Here is a 15,566-nt window from a genome sequence, read left to right on the forward strand (position 1 = left end):
GATGGCCTGTTTCCACGCTGTAGGGATTCTATGATAACTCCTTGTACATTTGGGATTATCCAGCAAACGTTGTCCAATTGCAGAATCTCATTTAATGCTAAGACTGTGCTGTGAGTTTTACAAATGAGGATTTAGTTCACGGTTTTACATACAAGTCACATTGGATCAGAGGTGCATTGCGGAAGATTATTTTCTTAGGCTTGGGTAACAGGAAATTGTTTGGATCCAGGAAGGTTGGAGCAAGAGTGCTTTACTTCAGAGAATGTTTGTGACAGAGACCATTGCATTTTTGAAGGGAAAGATGGATAGATACTTAAAAATAAAGAACAGCAAGGTGCTGGACAAAGTGTTTAAGACTAGATTTGGATTTCTTGGAAAAAGAGCAAACACATAGACAATGGGCTGAAAGGCCTCTTTCATTTGACCACAGTTCAAGTTTCTTGCAGCTTGCGTGGATGAAAGCAGGGGCTGCAAGGTGAATTAAGGAACTGGCCATAGCTCTGGAAACCATTCAGAGGGAGTTAATTCAAATATAGTGATATTAGGGAACAGTATAATCAGGGAGATAAACACAGTTCTTTGTAACTGAGAACAAGAACTAAGCAGTCAGAAGGTGGTTCTGCCTGCTTAATGCCAGGGTTTGGGTTGTCTGCTCTGGGCTTGGGAGGAACATACAGTGGAAGGACTAGAATCCTGTTGTTGTAGTCCATTGTAGGTACCAATGATGTACATAGGACTAGGAAAAAGAGGTTCTGCTTAGAAAGTATGCAAGACTGGGGACTAAATTGAGATAACAAAATCTCAGAAGCAATAAATCTCTGCATTATTACCTGAGCCACGAGTAAACTGGAGTCAAGTAAAGAAGATGAAAGAATGGAGGCTATTGAGCTGCAGTTGTTGTGTGTCTACTTTTGAACGAGGAGGTGCTGGTTCAGGTCGTACCTGCTGTAGAGGCCACTCATAACATCTCTGGACAAGTTGATTAAAAATACTACATGAGAGAATTAAATGCATGGCTCAAAGACTGGCGTGGGAGAAATGCAGTTTCTTGCTTGAATGACTGGCAAGAGTAATGGGGTCGGCAGGAACTGCACTATTTCTTTATCTGAATCATGCTAGGACTAGTGTTGAGGAGAGTCATAGAACTAGGCTGGTAGTTACATGACTATGGCAAAACTCAGAGGAAAGGGACCAATTGAAAATAGGTATGATAAATGAGATGAGAGAGAGAAAAAAAAGGCAACAAATAAAATAACAAAACTGTAAGGAACTCTAATCATAATAATATGAACATGTGAACTAGAAGCAAGAGTAGACCATTTGGTCCCTCAAACTTGATCCACCATTCAATAAGATCATAGCTGGTCTGATAATGACCTCATATCCATCTTCCCACCTATCCTTGACAATGTTTCACCCCGCTGCTTAATAGGAATTTACCTCCCAATGCCTTAAATATATTCAAGGGCTATGCTTCCATCATATTTTCAGGAGAAGAGTTCCCATGACCCTCAAAACGTTTTGCCTAATCAGATTTGAATAAGAGATCTGATTTTTTTAAAAAACTAATGCCTAGTACTTTTATTCTCCAACAAGAGGAAACACCAGCAACTCTGTCAAAGAACTAAAGAAAATTGTGTCTGTCTTCAATGTGCAAGTTAAAATAACCTCCCTGGAATACAAGAGAACTGAAAAAAAAAGTATTTGTAAAAAAGTACTGAAGAAATTAGTGGGACTGAAACTTGATAAATTCCCTGGACCTGATGATCTACATCAGAGTGTGGAAAGAAGTGGCTGTAAAATTATATATATATGCTGTGCTTTTCCAGCAACACATTTTTCAGCTCTGATCTCCAGCATCTGCAGTCCTCACTTTCTATTCTCCTGCTCCTTGGATGCTGCCTGACCTGCTGCGCTTTTCCAACACATTTTTCAGAATTATATATGTTGTTCATCGTTCAAGTTCCGAAATTGTTCCTGTGGTTTGGAAAGTAGCAAACGTAACCTCCCAATTTAAATTTTTTAAAAAATGGAGGGGGAGGGTGATAAATAACAGGGGTCTTTAGACCTTTTAGCCTCCCATCGATAGCAAGCTTAATGCTGGAATCTATGACTAAGGGTGTGACAACTGGAACCTTTTGAAGCAATAGCCGGATTAGGCAACGACCAACATGAAGTTATGAAAGTGAAATCATATTCAACCAAATGACTTTGAGGATATAACTAGCAGAATTGATGAGGGGAAAAATCAGTAGCTGCAGTATATTTGATTTGCAGAAGAGTTTTGTTAATGTCCCACATGAAACATGAGTAAGTGATTGTAGAACACATGGGATAGTGAAATATCCTGGTATGGATTGAGAATTTGTTAGCAGGGAGAAGACAGACAGTAGGAATAGATAGTCATTCTCAGGTTGGTAAGCTATGACTAGTGAGGTCCTGCAAGAATACTTGAGCCCTAGCTATTCACAGTCCAGTCACAATGTTTTGGATGTGGGGACCAAATGTAATATTTCCAAGTTTGCTGACGACACAAAACTAGGTAGGAATTTTGTAAGGAAGACACAAAAAGGCATGAAGGAGATTTGTTCAGAGTGACGTGTGTGGAAAAATGTGACATTATCCACTTAAGTGGAAAAGTCGGAAATGCAGAGTATCTCTTACTTGGAGAGATATTGCAAGAAGTGTTGATAAGTTAGGGAATCTGGGTGACCTTGTTCATAAGTCACTGAAAGCTAACATGCAGCTGCAACAAGCAAGGTGGCAAATGGTACATTGACATTTGTTACAAGAAGATTTTTAAAGGAGTAAAGTAGTCTTTCTACAATTGTAAGGAATCCTGGTGAGATAGCACCTGGAGCGTTCTGTACATTTTTGGAAATTTCTTCGCCCAAGGAAAATTTACTTGCCATAGAGGGAGTGCAACAAAGGTTCACTAAACTGATCCCTGGGATGCAAAGATTGTCGAATAAGGAGAAATTGAGGAGACTAGGCTCATATAATTCTTCTAAATTCTGGAGAATATAAGTCACCTAATTGAAGCATACCCAAATCTTAGAGGACTTGACTAGGTACAGGTATACGCAGGAAGGATGTCTTCCCTGCCAAGATAGGACAGTCTCATAATAAAAGGTATGCCATTTAGCACTAAAATAAGGGGTTTTTCATTTAAAAAGGGAGTTAAGTGGTATGGGAAGGTGTATCTTTAGAATTCTTTACATTAAGAGGGCTGTGGAGGCCATTCATTGACAGTGTTCAAGACAAAAATGGATAGCTTTCTAGATGTTAAAAGGTGTCAAGAAATATGGAGTAATGCAACAAAAAAAAGGCATTGATGTACATCAATGATGGTCTAGTTGAATTGTAGAGCAGGATCTAGAGACCAAATGGCCTACTCCTGCTTTTATTTATCAGTGCTGCAATGAAGTTGAGGTTGTAGACCTCCCAATGTGAGAAGGGAACACAGAAATATCTGCTTTCTTTTTGTCTTCAAAGTCCAGGTCAGATGTAGGACAGATTTTTCACTTTGACAACATAATCAAGAAATTCAACTAACTGATGTGACTCATCTTGCAGAAATATGATATTTGAATGCTATTTTTCTCCAGAGATGGCTATAAAGAAAATGAGAGTCATTGAACTGGTTCTTCTCCCATCAGAGTGTGTGTACAGGTGTTCACTGTGGAGCTGCAGCTCTCAACCATGAACTATATCAAAGATGCCATAGCAGTGAACTTCAAACCAAATGCAATCAAATTTCAGGCCTTAATTTTTTTAAATAGCCTTTCCACAGTCAAAATGGCTGGCAACAGAAGTAAAAATAGTTGCATGCTTCAGCAGAGAAGCATTTCCAGTCATTGCCACCTCCTCTGCTGCTCTTTAATGCCTTTTTGTATGTAAGCTTAAACTTTAAACTCAAATTAAGTATTTATTGAATTAATCTGTTGGTTGTATTTAAAATATAACACCCATTGATGATAGGGTGGTATGGTGGCTCAGTGGTTAGCACTGCTGCCTCACAGCGCCAGGGTCCCTTGTTCAATTCCAACCTCAGGCACCTGTCTGTGTGGAGTTTCACATTCTCACCATGTCTGTATGGGTTTCCTCCAGGTGCTCGGCTTCCTCCCCCAGGGTTAGGTGAATTGGCCATGCTAAATTGCCCAGTGTGTTTCAGGGATGTGTAGGTAAGTACATCATTCATGGTTAAATATTGGATACGGGAACAGGTCTGTGTGGGTTGCTCTTCAGAGGGTCGGTGTGGACTTGTTGGGCCAAAGGGCCTGTTTCTATACTGTAGGGATTCAATGATTCTCTGTTGCGTGAAGGAAATATAGATAGTGTCGTGGACATTTAGGCTGAATGGCCTGTTGTTTCAGCATATACATTTTATATCTACTTCGGATTTTATCTATATACAAAAGGCAAATCTGATTTGAGCAGACAAACAAATTGCTTTGTATGTGAATGTGCCCTTTCCTAGGCTCCTCAGTTCCCCCTCAGAACCCCTGCAGGACATTATCGAATCTGCAGACTCAATTACTGTCAGCTTAAAACGGGCATCAGAAATGTTCAAAAGGAAACATCTGCCTTGAATTGTGTTAAAGTCAGAAGATGCAATTAACACCACAGGAAAGAGCAGCATGTGAGGGGGAAGAATTACTTACTGGGCGTGTAACACTGCTGGAGTCTGCCATTAGCTTTGATTCTTTTTAAATAACCTTTTATCAGTGCATCAAGCACTGGTGCCCAGAAGGTTTCAGATGATGTGGGTTTAGATTAGTTCTGATTGGATCCTGTTTTTTTGGAATGGAGGTTTCTCACTGCCGTCAGCTTGAGGGCAATTCCCTCTTGTTCTATACAAAAACAACAGGATTAATCCCAACTTTAAAACAAAAAAAAAGTTAAAACTCAGATTTATTTTACTTAGAGTTCTTTAATGCAGGAATAAATAATTTTTGTTACTGGTAAATTATAATCTCTATTACTGGTAATTAGAATTGCATAGAATGCATTGTGGCATTACATTGGTGATTGGTAGGATAGATTCAGAACTGATCTGGCAACCCAACATTAGGCATCAGTGATGCAATAGCAGAATTATATTCAACCACAATTTGCAGTCTCAAATTTGGCAAATTCCTCAATCTATCATTAAACCAGGGATCGGCCATTGTTTAATGTCGAGTGTAGAACAGCATGCCAGGAGCAAAACATGTATACTTTAAAGTGAGACACTAACCTGAAGAAATTACAACACAGGGGCCATATACACGCTAGATAGCAAAAGCATGTGCTGACCATAGTTAACCAAACCTATTAACTCAACACACAAGATCAAAGCTTTGCAGTCCAGTAACATCTAGTTGTGAATGATTGTGATCAAATAAACAACTGTTGGGAGGAAGAGATTCTTAATAAATCATCGTCAATATTGGCAGAGCCTAGCATGCAAAGGAAAAAGGCAAGGCTGAAACCTCGGTCACCATCTTCTATCAATCTGATTCAGTCCGCATGTTACTGAGAAACACAGGAGTACATTGAATACAGCAATAATTATGGACCCTAACTTGACATTGTTGTATTACTGAAGACTTGTGTTCTAGAACTAACCTTTCCTCCAGCAAAGCCAATGCAATAAAACTTTAATATGAGCATCTACTCAGTCAAAAAGTGGAAAGTTGCCCAGCTGCATCCTATTTGCATAACGCAGGACAAATCAAATCCAGCTCATATCATTTCATTCAATTATCAGCAAACTCAGGGAAGATATCACCAGTGCTATCAAGTGACAATTACCCAACAATAATCTACTCAATGGCCATTTTGGAAACTTCTGGAACCACTAAGCTCCAGCTAGCATTACAGTCTTAGTTCAAACATGGGCAAAGGAACAGGATCTCCAGAGACATTGTAGAAGGCATCATTTAAATCACATGTGGCATAAAGGAGACTTTGTAAAACTGAAGCCAATGGAAATTGGGGTCAGGATAGGGATAGAGTTCTCCATGGGTTTAAATGATACCTGGTACAAAGGAAGATGGTTGTGTTTGGAAGAAGCCAGTATTTCAGTCCTGAAACATTACACAGGAGTTCCTCACAGCAGTGTCCTAAGACCAACCATTTTCCTTCCTCCACCATAAAGTCAGAACTGAGGATATTTTGCAATATACAGTTCCACTTATGGCACGTCAAATAATGAAGCAGTCCCTACCCACATGCAGCAAGAGCTGTACAATGTTAACGATAAATGTCAAGTAACATTTGCAACACACAATACCAATGAATGAAAATTTCCACCTAAGTGAGTCCAACCATTTCCTCTTTCTGCATTACACTGGTGTTCAAAAGAAAAGAAAGATTGAACCAGTAATTACAGACTAGTCAGTTTAACTTGGTGGTAGGGAACTTTCCAGAAACATTTTTTTGGGATAGAATTTATAGTTATTTGGAAAAATATAGATTGCTTCAGAACAGCCAGCATGCATTATTTTTTTAAAAAGTGAAAATTATGTCTGACTAAGTTGGGGTTTTCTTGAAGGGGTATTGGAGATGGTTAATGAGGAAAGGCTGGTGATGTGGTGGGCATGGACTTTCAAAAGTTTGATAGAATTCCAAACAACAAACTTGTAAGGAGAGTTATTGGTCATGGAATAAAATGAACAGTAGCAACGTTGATGCAAAATTAGCTGAGGGATAAGAAAAATAAAAATAAAAAAGACTTAATGGCTTTGATATTTTGAGTAGGATAGTGTAGAACCTCAAAAGGAGATTGACACATTGGTGGAGAGGGCAATTACATGGCAGAATACGTTCAAATACACAGAAGCACAAGGTGATGCACTTTGGCACAAAGACCGTTGACAGATAAAACAAAATAGATAGGGTATGATCCCGATATGTAGGAACTGAGAGACCTAAGTTTATATGTACATGTTATTAAAGGTGGCAGGTCAGATTGTGAAAGCTGTTAATAAAGCACAGTTTTTCTATAATGTGATGGTTGAATTCTTGTGCAATCCCATATTATAGAAAAATCACTGTATAGAAACAGAATTCAAAGTATTGCTGCTGTAATCGTGCCACAGCCAACACCATTTTAAAAGTTCTTGCTGTACAAACAGTGTCCCCAATTTGTCAATCGCATTACAGTTTAATCACATTGACAAAGCATGTGTTGTAACAATTACCTGTACTGTATTGTAGGTTCGTGAATAGGAGTATAGAGTACAAGTGTAGGGAGATTATATTGAATTTATATAAGACACTGATTAGACCTCAGCTGGAGTACTGTGTACAGTTCTGGCAACACATTATAGGAATGATCTGAATACATTGGACCCACAATGCAGAACAGGTTTATAAGAATGGTTCTAGGGATAAGATACTCTGATGTGTAATGCTTGAAAAGGTTGGGACTGTTTTCATCAGAGAGAAGGCTAAAAAGATTTGGTAGAATTTTTAAAAATTCTGAACAGTGTGTATATGGAGAAATTGTTCACACTTGTAAATAGATCAAGAATCAGAGAGCACAGTTTTAAAATGTTTTCCAGAAGAAACAAATGAAAGGTGAGAAAAAAAAACTTGTTTTAAAAACAGTGTGTAGTTAGGGTATAGAATGCATGCTTGGAATTGTGGTAGAGGCAAGTGTGGTTGAGGCATTCAAGACAGCATTGGATAATTATTGAAACAACAACAAAAAAATCCATATTACAGGGATAAACAGGAGATTGGCACCAAGCTAAAATTTTCAGAGAGCCAGTGGTGACAACAGGTTGAATGGCCTTTTTCTGCTCAGTAACAGTTCTGTAATTACCATAATTAAATCTCCTAATTAACATGCTGAACGTAACTATTGGTCCGAAACTTAACAGCGATACGGTTGGGGTCCAACCACACACATACTGTAGCTAGAAGACCAGGTAATTCTGAACAGTGACCTTATCTCATAACTTTCTAGAGCCATTCCACCATCTATAAGGCATAGATCAGCAGTGTGATGGAGTTAATACTCTTCCCTTGCCTGTATGAGTGCATTGCCAAAAACATTAAAGATGCTTAATCTGTGTCATTGATATTAATTGTAAATAGTTAAGGGACTGAGTATATTCTAGCTAAATTTGCTGATGACATGGATAAAACAGTACGTTTTTAAGGAGGATAAAAGCATTTAGATAAATTGAATGGGTACAAATTTGGCAAATGTAGTATATTGTGGGAGAATGTGAAACTTTTCCACCCGGTCAGTAAGAATAGAAAAGCAGTGCATTTATTTAAATGAGAGATTGCAGAATTCCGTGATACAGAGTGATGCAAGTGTCCTGGGACAGGAATCACAGTTAATTTCCAGGTGCAGCAAGTGATTAAGAAGAAAGATGGCATGTTGTTTATTGCAAGGAGATTTTGCCAAAGTTTAACAGGGGCTAGGTGAGACCACATCTGAACTGCTGTGTACAAATTTTGATTATTTATGAAAGCATGAAACTGTGTGAGAAGCAGTGCAGAAGAGACTCACTGAGTGGAGTCCTAGTAAGGGTTGTCTTAGGAGAAAAGATTGAACATGCAGAGTTGATGTTGATTGACATGTAGAAGATTAAGTAGTATCTTACTGAATCAAAAGATCCTGAGCCTGGATCAAAATGATATTTCCCCTTGTGGGAGGGCACTGAAAAAAAAAAGGTATAGTTTAAAAATAAGGCGATGTTCCACTTAAGGTGAAAGGAAGGAGAATTTTTTTCACAGGTCAAAAACCTCAAACTCCCTTTCCTAGAGAAGGTGGAGCCAGGGTCTTAGAATATTGTTAAAGCAGAGGTAGGTTATTTCTTGGCTGACAATATGTCAAAGTGTATAACCAGTAGAAAGGAAAGTGGAGGCCACAATTAGATCAGTCATAACTTTATCAACAACTCAGGGGCCAAATGGCCTACTACTTTGTATGTTTATATGCAACACCATTCATGACAAAGCAGCCTGCTTAATTTACACTCCAACCATTATAAAGCATTCACTCCCTTAGCAACAAGCGTTGTGACTGTGAAGCACATCCTCAAGGTTTCTTTAATACTTTCCAAATCGGAGATCTCTACAGCCTAGAAGATGGGCAGCAAGCACATTGAACCACGATCACCTACAAGTTTCTTTCCAAGTCACTTACCATCCTGATTTGGAAATATAATTGCTGATCCCTCTTTGCTGCTGGGTCATTCTCAACCAAACTGCACTATAGGAATGAATTCACCAGAGGAATTGCAGTGGTTTTACAGTTGGATCATCATCACCTTCTCCAGGGCTAGGCATTAAAAACTAATGACACCCACAATTTCATGAATAAATGAAATTAACTGGTACAGTTTATGACCTGCATGATTTTCTTCACATTCTACTTAATCTAACCCTCTCAGCATATCCTTCTTTTCTCCCTCATCTATTTATCCAGCTTTGCCTCAACCAATTTTGGTAGAAAGTTTAACCTTCCCCTTGGAACAGACTGTTTTCCTGAATTACCCATTGAATGGCAGATAGATGACTGCAAACAGGTTAGGAGCATTCTGGCTATTGGGTTTGCAAACTATTTCCTGATTCATCGCCGATCCAATTTATGCACTACCTTTGCTCTTTTTTTTAAAAATGAAGATTTTGCTCAGATTTGACAAATACCATAAAATGAGACAAAAAGTCAAAATCAGGTGTGCAAAGGTAGCTGTGGAGTACAGGCCAATGCAGTTGTTATGTTTTCAGCCTCGACTGTGCTGGAAACAGTTTCACTTCAGAGTCAGTACTCTGATTTCAAGTGCTGCACTATCAAAGGTAAATGAAAAAAAATTCGTGAAATCATTTAAAAGTGGGTTGGAGAGGTCTAGCCAGTGTCCGGCCAACGTTAATACCTCAAATTGTTTCAGTAAAACAGATTCAGCATTCAAGAAGCACCTGGAAGAACTCACGAATAGGAAAGGAATCGAGTGATATGGATCCTGTAAGTGAAGACAGTTTTAGTATGGAAGGGCAAAGTAAGTCGCTGCTGGCTTGGAGGGCCAAAGGGCCTGTTCCTGTGCTGTATTGTTCTTTGCTCAAGATAATGTAATCATCCCCATAACACTGGCCATGGAGGTTTGCTCTGTTCATGTTAATTGCCACATTTTCTACACGACAGAAACTACACTTTAAAATTGCTCAGTCAGCAGTGAGTTACTTTGGAGTGTTCGGACAAATGCTGTATAAAATTAATGTAGAGACATGTGAGGTGATTCATTCATCATCACAAAATGTGAGAAAATGCTACACTCTAAAAGTATCATTTAATGTACAAGAGCAGAGAAAACTTTGGGATTTCAGGTATGCTCTAAAAGCAGGAAGACAAGCTAATTGTGAGAAAATCGAATCCCAACAGTTGAAAATAGGGAAGAAGAGTACAAAAAAAACCCCAAAATGTCATGTTAAACTGATACTAATTGTTGGTCAGGCCACACTCAGAAGTCACTATGTTTGATTCTGAGCCACCAACTACATCACTGTTCCAAGCTGCCTTCTGAGGCTGAAATAGACAATTCATATCTTTGGCGTTTTTGTTACCCTATATGGAGCTTCCAACCACATACCTACTCTATTACCAACTTGGCTTACTTCCACCCTTGGAATTTCGTATATTCAACCGGTTTGACTCTGAAAGCCTCAAGAATGACCTTGTTATTTCCACTCTCAATGCTTTCCTAGTCAGCTTCCACCCTCCAAACACATCTGCTGATTCAAAATCCTGCTGCCAGTCTCATGACACACACCATGTCATGTTCACTCCCTAAGATCATACTTTCCTATGTCTTGCACATCCCCAATTCCTATTGGTGGCAGCTGTACCTTAAGCCCAACTTCAGAAATTCCCTTCCAAAATGTTTCTAATTCTGTTGAAGATGCTCCTGGAAAGCTGTCTCTTTGATCATGTATTTGGTCATCTGCCCTAACATCCATTTCCTCAATTGTCTCATTATCAAATTTTGTTTAATCATGTTTGCATAAAGAGCCTTGGGTCATCTTACACTTTTGACAAGCTATATAAATGCCCAATTGTTGTTGAATATTGCATTAAGTTTTAGGTGCCTTTCTCAATGTAAATGGTACAGTTGAAATTCACTATAAGCCCATAAGTGAGAAATGTGAAATGTTCATTAGGAGAAATGCTGGTAGCAGATTTTTTTTTAAAAAGTAGATAGGATATCAAAATCCTTCAAATTCAATAACTCTATGTGGAAACATTTTTTCTATTTTGGCTATCGAGAGGAAGATAATTAAATAAATCACTGAAAAGAACAAGAGAATTGGCAGGAGAATTTGTTTTAACACAGAAGATTACTATCTCTATTTAGCGATGTTAGGGAGTTAGTCCACAGTGGTTTTTAGAAGGAATTATCCTGAATATACAACATAGAAACAGGCCATTTAACTCACTTGGTTTGCATTGGTCTTTATGCACCAGATAAGTATCTCCATCTCACTGTACCAGCATAGCTTTATACACCTTTCTTGCTCATGTGTTTATCTATTGTTTCCTTAAATATATTAAGACAGTTTGAGCTGAAATATATGAAGAATCATGACAGACATTTAGTGACAGCAATGCACTGTACTACAGATACCATACCATCAGCTGCCTCAACTGTACTCTGTAGAATGTCCTCCAGACGTCCTGTCACCTCAAATATCTTTTCACCCCCAAGGAATCCATTTAAAGGGCATTTGGATAAGTTCATGCATAGGAAAAGTTTGGAGGGATATGGGCCAAACATAAGCAGATGGGACTAGTTTAGTTTGGTTTTATGATTGGCATGGACTTAGCGGCACAGTGGCTCAGTGGTTAGCAGGGTCCCAGGTTCGATTCCAGCCTCGGGCAACTGTCTGTGTGGAGTTTGCACATTCTCCCACTGTCTGTGTGGGTTTCCTTTGGATGCTCCAGTTTCCTCCCACAATCCAAAGATGTGTCGGTCAGATGAATTGGCCATGCTAAATTGCCCATAGTGTTAGTCAGAGGGAAATGGGTCTGGGTGGATTACTCTTCGGAGGGTCGGTGTGGACTTGTTGGGCCGAAGGGCCTGTTTCTATACTGTAGAGAATCTAATCGTGAGGGGCATGGATAGGATAAATAGATGAAGTCTTTTCCCTGGGATGGAGGAGTCCAGAACTAGAGACATAGGTTTAGGATGAGAGGGGAAAGATATAAAACGGGATCCAAGGGGCAACGTTTATGTAGAGGGTGGTACGTGTATGGAATGAGCTGCCAGGAAGTAGTGGAGGCTGATACAATTGCAACATTTAAAAGGCATCTGGATAGGTATATGAATAAGGAGGGTTTGGAGAGATATGGGCCGGGTGCTGGCAGGTGGGACTAGATTGGGTTGGCATATCTGGTTGGCATGGACGGGTTGGACCAAAGGGTCTGTTTCTGTGCTGTACATCTCTATGACTATGTATCCATCTCCTGCTTTTACTCTGGCATGCTTCCACTCATAATTTTTATTTGATTTATTGTTTTAACCTTCATATATTTAAATATTCTAAAAAAAGGGGGGGGGGGTGGAGGAAACAGGCTTGTTAGAAGAACAAAGGAATGTAACTGGATAGTGCTAATTGCTGGCAACAGACATCATGGTCCAAATGGTCTCTTATGCTTTAAACTTCTTTGGTTAGAGCAGTGTTATTTTATAGGAGCTGAGGGAAGGGAGGGAGGAGGTAATGAAAATGATAAGATCAGCCAGCACCAAGATCCAACATGTTAAAATGTAACATTTTAATGTGGACAACAGCATCACTAAAGAACTCAGCATGGTTAAACATTCGGTGGGGGGGGGGGGGTTCAGGTTCACAACACTGAATCATCAGTCTGCAGCATTAAGCTGGTTCAAAAATAATGTAACTTGCCCCGAGAAGCCATTAATTCAAGTTAGTGTGGGGAATGGACAGATTGACAGTGATGCTGAAGCAGGGAAGAGCCAGCTGTGTTCCGACAGAGGCCTGTGCTATGGGCGACCCGGGGTTGCTTAATGCAGACACTGGCTCAGAGAAGTGCACAAATATTCCATTTCTCACAAAATTCATCCAAAACACTTCCAACCAAGCACTAGATATCCAAAGAATATTGAATTCTTGTTATGTGTACTTTCCCTATCACTGGAAATAAATGATTGTAATACTGAGGTAGGCAGCGATAAATGCTGAGAAGGTCTGGCATCTGGGGATACAGGGACACACAAGTTGCTCAAGGAGATGAAACACAGAGGAAAGGACCTGTCAGCTCTATCGTTATCCACATCTAGTTTACATGTGGATGATTTCTTCCACTTATTAACCCCTAACTCCCCACGTCTGTCTGGAATCTTCAGCTTTTCGTTGATCATTTAAAAAAAATGAAATCATATGACCAGCTTTTCAACATCATTGTTAAAGATGAAATGGGGGGGCGAAATGAAGCCGGAATTTCAGCTAGGGTTTTGGAAACAGTTTCTTCCTACATTTAAATTAATTGCCAGGCCAAAAACAAAACAGCTGAAGCCTTATGAAGAGCAGAGTGCGACCGAGGAACCCGAAGATGAACAAATGAAAAGACAGATGTTAGGATAACTCGTTCTCCTGTTCAGTTAAGGCTTACCCGTTATTTCGCAGTTTCTAGTTACACACACGGACGTTTCGCGCACTGAAACCCAAGTGCCAGAGTAGCAGTTGTTCTTTAACAAAAAGCATCAACGGTGCAAGCCGCCCTGGTCCATTCACTCAGTTGCTGCGAGACACGATCATTAGTACATTTTTTTTCTCTCTCACACACACACGCTGCTCCCTTTTACTCTGCAAACACACAGCTTCTGGCCGGCCGTCGTCTTCTCTCAGTGATTTTATTGGCTCCTCGGAGGATATTTTAAGACCAATCTCGGTCAGTTTGTGATGAGGGGGAAGATTCTCACGAGTCTAACAGGGGAAATCTGCATCTGAGGATGTTCCAAACGCGTCAGAAGAAAGGGGGGAAACTCGCACAGCGAGGGCGAAAAGATGTCTGTTCTCGCACTCAATTATTTCGCTTTTCTGGTTTTATATATAATCTGAGTGATAATTGCAAGTTAGTTTTTGCATGCCTGAAATAATCTATATTATTATATAAGACTTTTTTTAAAAAAAAAGAATACTTTTACCCTTTTCTAAGGTGAGCTGGCTGTTTTTGCCTTCACTCTATGAAGTATGATAAAGAAATGACCATGGCTGGTCTGTCCTCTTGGTCGGTTTGGAAGCGGATTGAATTCAAACACTTCGTTTGTTCAACTCAAGCCACGTGGGACTCAAATCAGCATAAATTGTATAGAGACTCTTGCTCCTCGCTGTTCAAGTAGCAACACCGTCACCCGAGTGAAACCCCAACACTCATCTTAGACCATTTTGGAATGTTAATTGATCTTTAGCACATTGAGACTGTTTGTGGTCTCCAACCCTCTTGGCTGTTGCTTATCACTGTACTCTATACTAATTCTCTTTTTCACCATACTCTCAACCTTGTTCACTGATGAAAGACTGCCAGAAGCTGTTCTTCACTCTTAAACAACCGGGAAAAAAAATCTGGAAACAAAATTAAGGCAGAGTTTACCGTCTGAAATCATAGATTCATACGGACCAGAATTGTTGAACTTATTGAGTTGGAAAGTTGTATAGCGCCTAATCCAAAACTAAGGTATTGGTCCTCAAGCGTCACTGGAATTCACACTGTATTTTGCTAAGTTGAATAAGATCTTTCAAGTGTATAGGGTCTTTCAAGTTAATCTATATAATCTAGCTGCTGTTTTAGTGTGTTGGTGGGTTTGTGGGCTACCATGATGCCAAGGGGTCTGAGTAGGCTGGCAGTCATTTCCAAGATGTCTTTGATGTAGGGGAGAGTGGCTAGGGTTTCTGGACATGTTTTGTCTGCTTGTTTGGGTTTGTTGCTGAGAAATCGGCGGACTGTGTTCATTGGGTACCCATTCTTTTTGAATACACGGTATAGGTGATTTTCCTCTGCATAGTTCCTCTGTGCTGCAGTGTGTGTTGGCTCATTGAAATAATGTTCTGATGCAGCTTTGTTTGTGCGTATTGAGATGATTGCTTCCTATACAGACAACAAGCAAAACTAACATCATTTACAAAATACTGTGCAAGGACTGTAACAAATACTACACTGGACAAACAGGCAGAAAACTAGCCACCAGGATACATGAACACCAACAAGCCACAAAAAGACATGACCTTCTCTCACTAGTGTCCTCACGTACAGATGAGAAGGACACCACTTCGACTGGGACAACACATCCATCTTAAGACAAGTCAAACAGAGACACGCATGAGAATTCCTAGAAGCATGGCATTCCAACTGGAACTCTATCAACAAAGACATCAAGTTAGACCCCATCTACCACCCCCTGAGAAAAAGAACCGGAAATGTCATCACCACAGGAAATGACATCACCAATCCAAAGAAACCCAAATACATAAACAGAAAGCAGGAATCACATACAGTACTTTGCCAGAGGCTCACTGAAGATGTTACCTAATAGGGTGATGAAACATCT

General features: G+C 39.7%; 1 protein-coding gene across 2 annotated transcripts in view; it reads right to left on the reverse strand.

Annotated features, from left to right (window-relative positions):
* The window catches only part of LOC140464441 (guanine nucleotide-binding protein G(I)/G(S)/G(O) subunit gamma-4), a 35,982-nt gene extending 21,680 nt beyond the window's left edge, over positions 1 to 14,302 (reverse strand). The window contains exon 1 of one of the 2 annotated variants that reach the window (XM_072559508.1): positions 13,631 to 14,302. The gene's annotated coding sequence lies outside the window, so the exon portion shown is untranslated. The remainder of the gene's footprint in view (positions 1 to 13,630) is intronic. The other variant, XM_072559500.1, reaches the window with a different exon arrangement.
* Positions 14,303 to 15,566: the final 1,264 nt, after the last annotated feature.

Source organism: Chiloscyllium punctatum, chromosome 3 (genome assembly GCF_047496795.1).
Source record: "Chiloscyllium punctatum isolate Juve2018m chromosome 3, sChiPun1.3, whole genome shotgun sequence".
Taxonomy (NCBI): domain Eukaryota; kingdom Metazoa; phylum Chordata; class Chondrichthyes; order Orectolobiformes; family Hemiscylliidae; genus Chiloscyllium; species Chiloscyllium punctatum.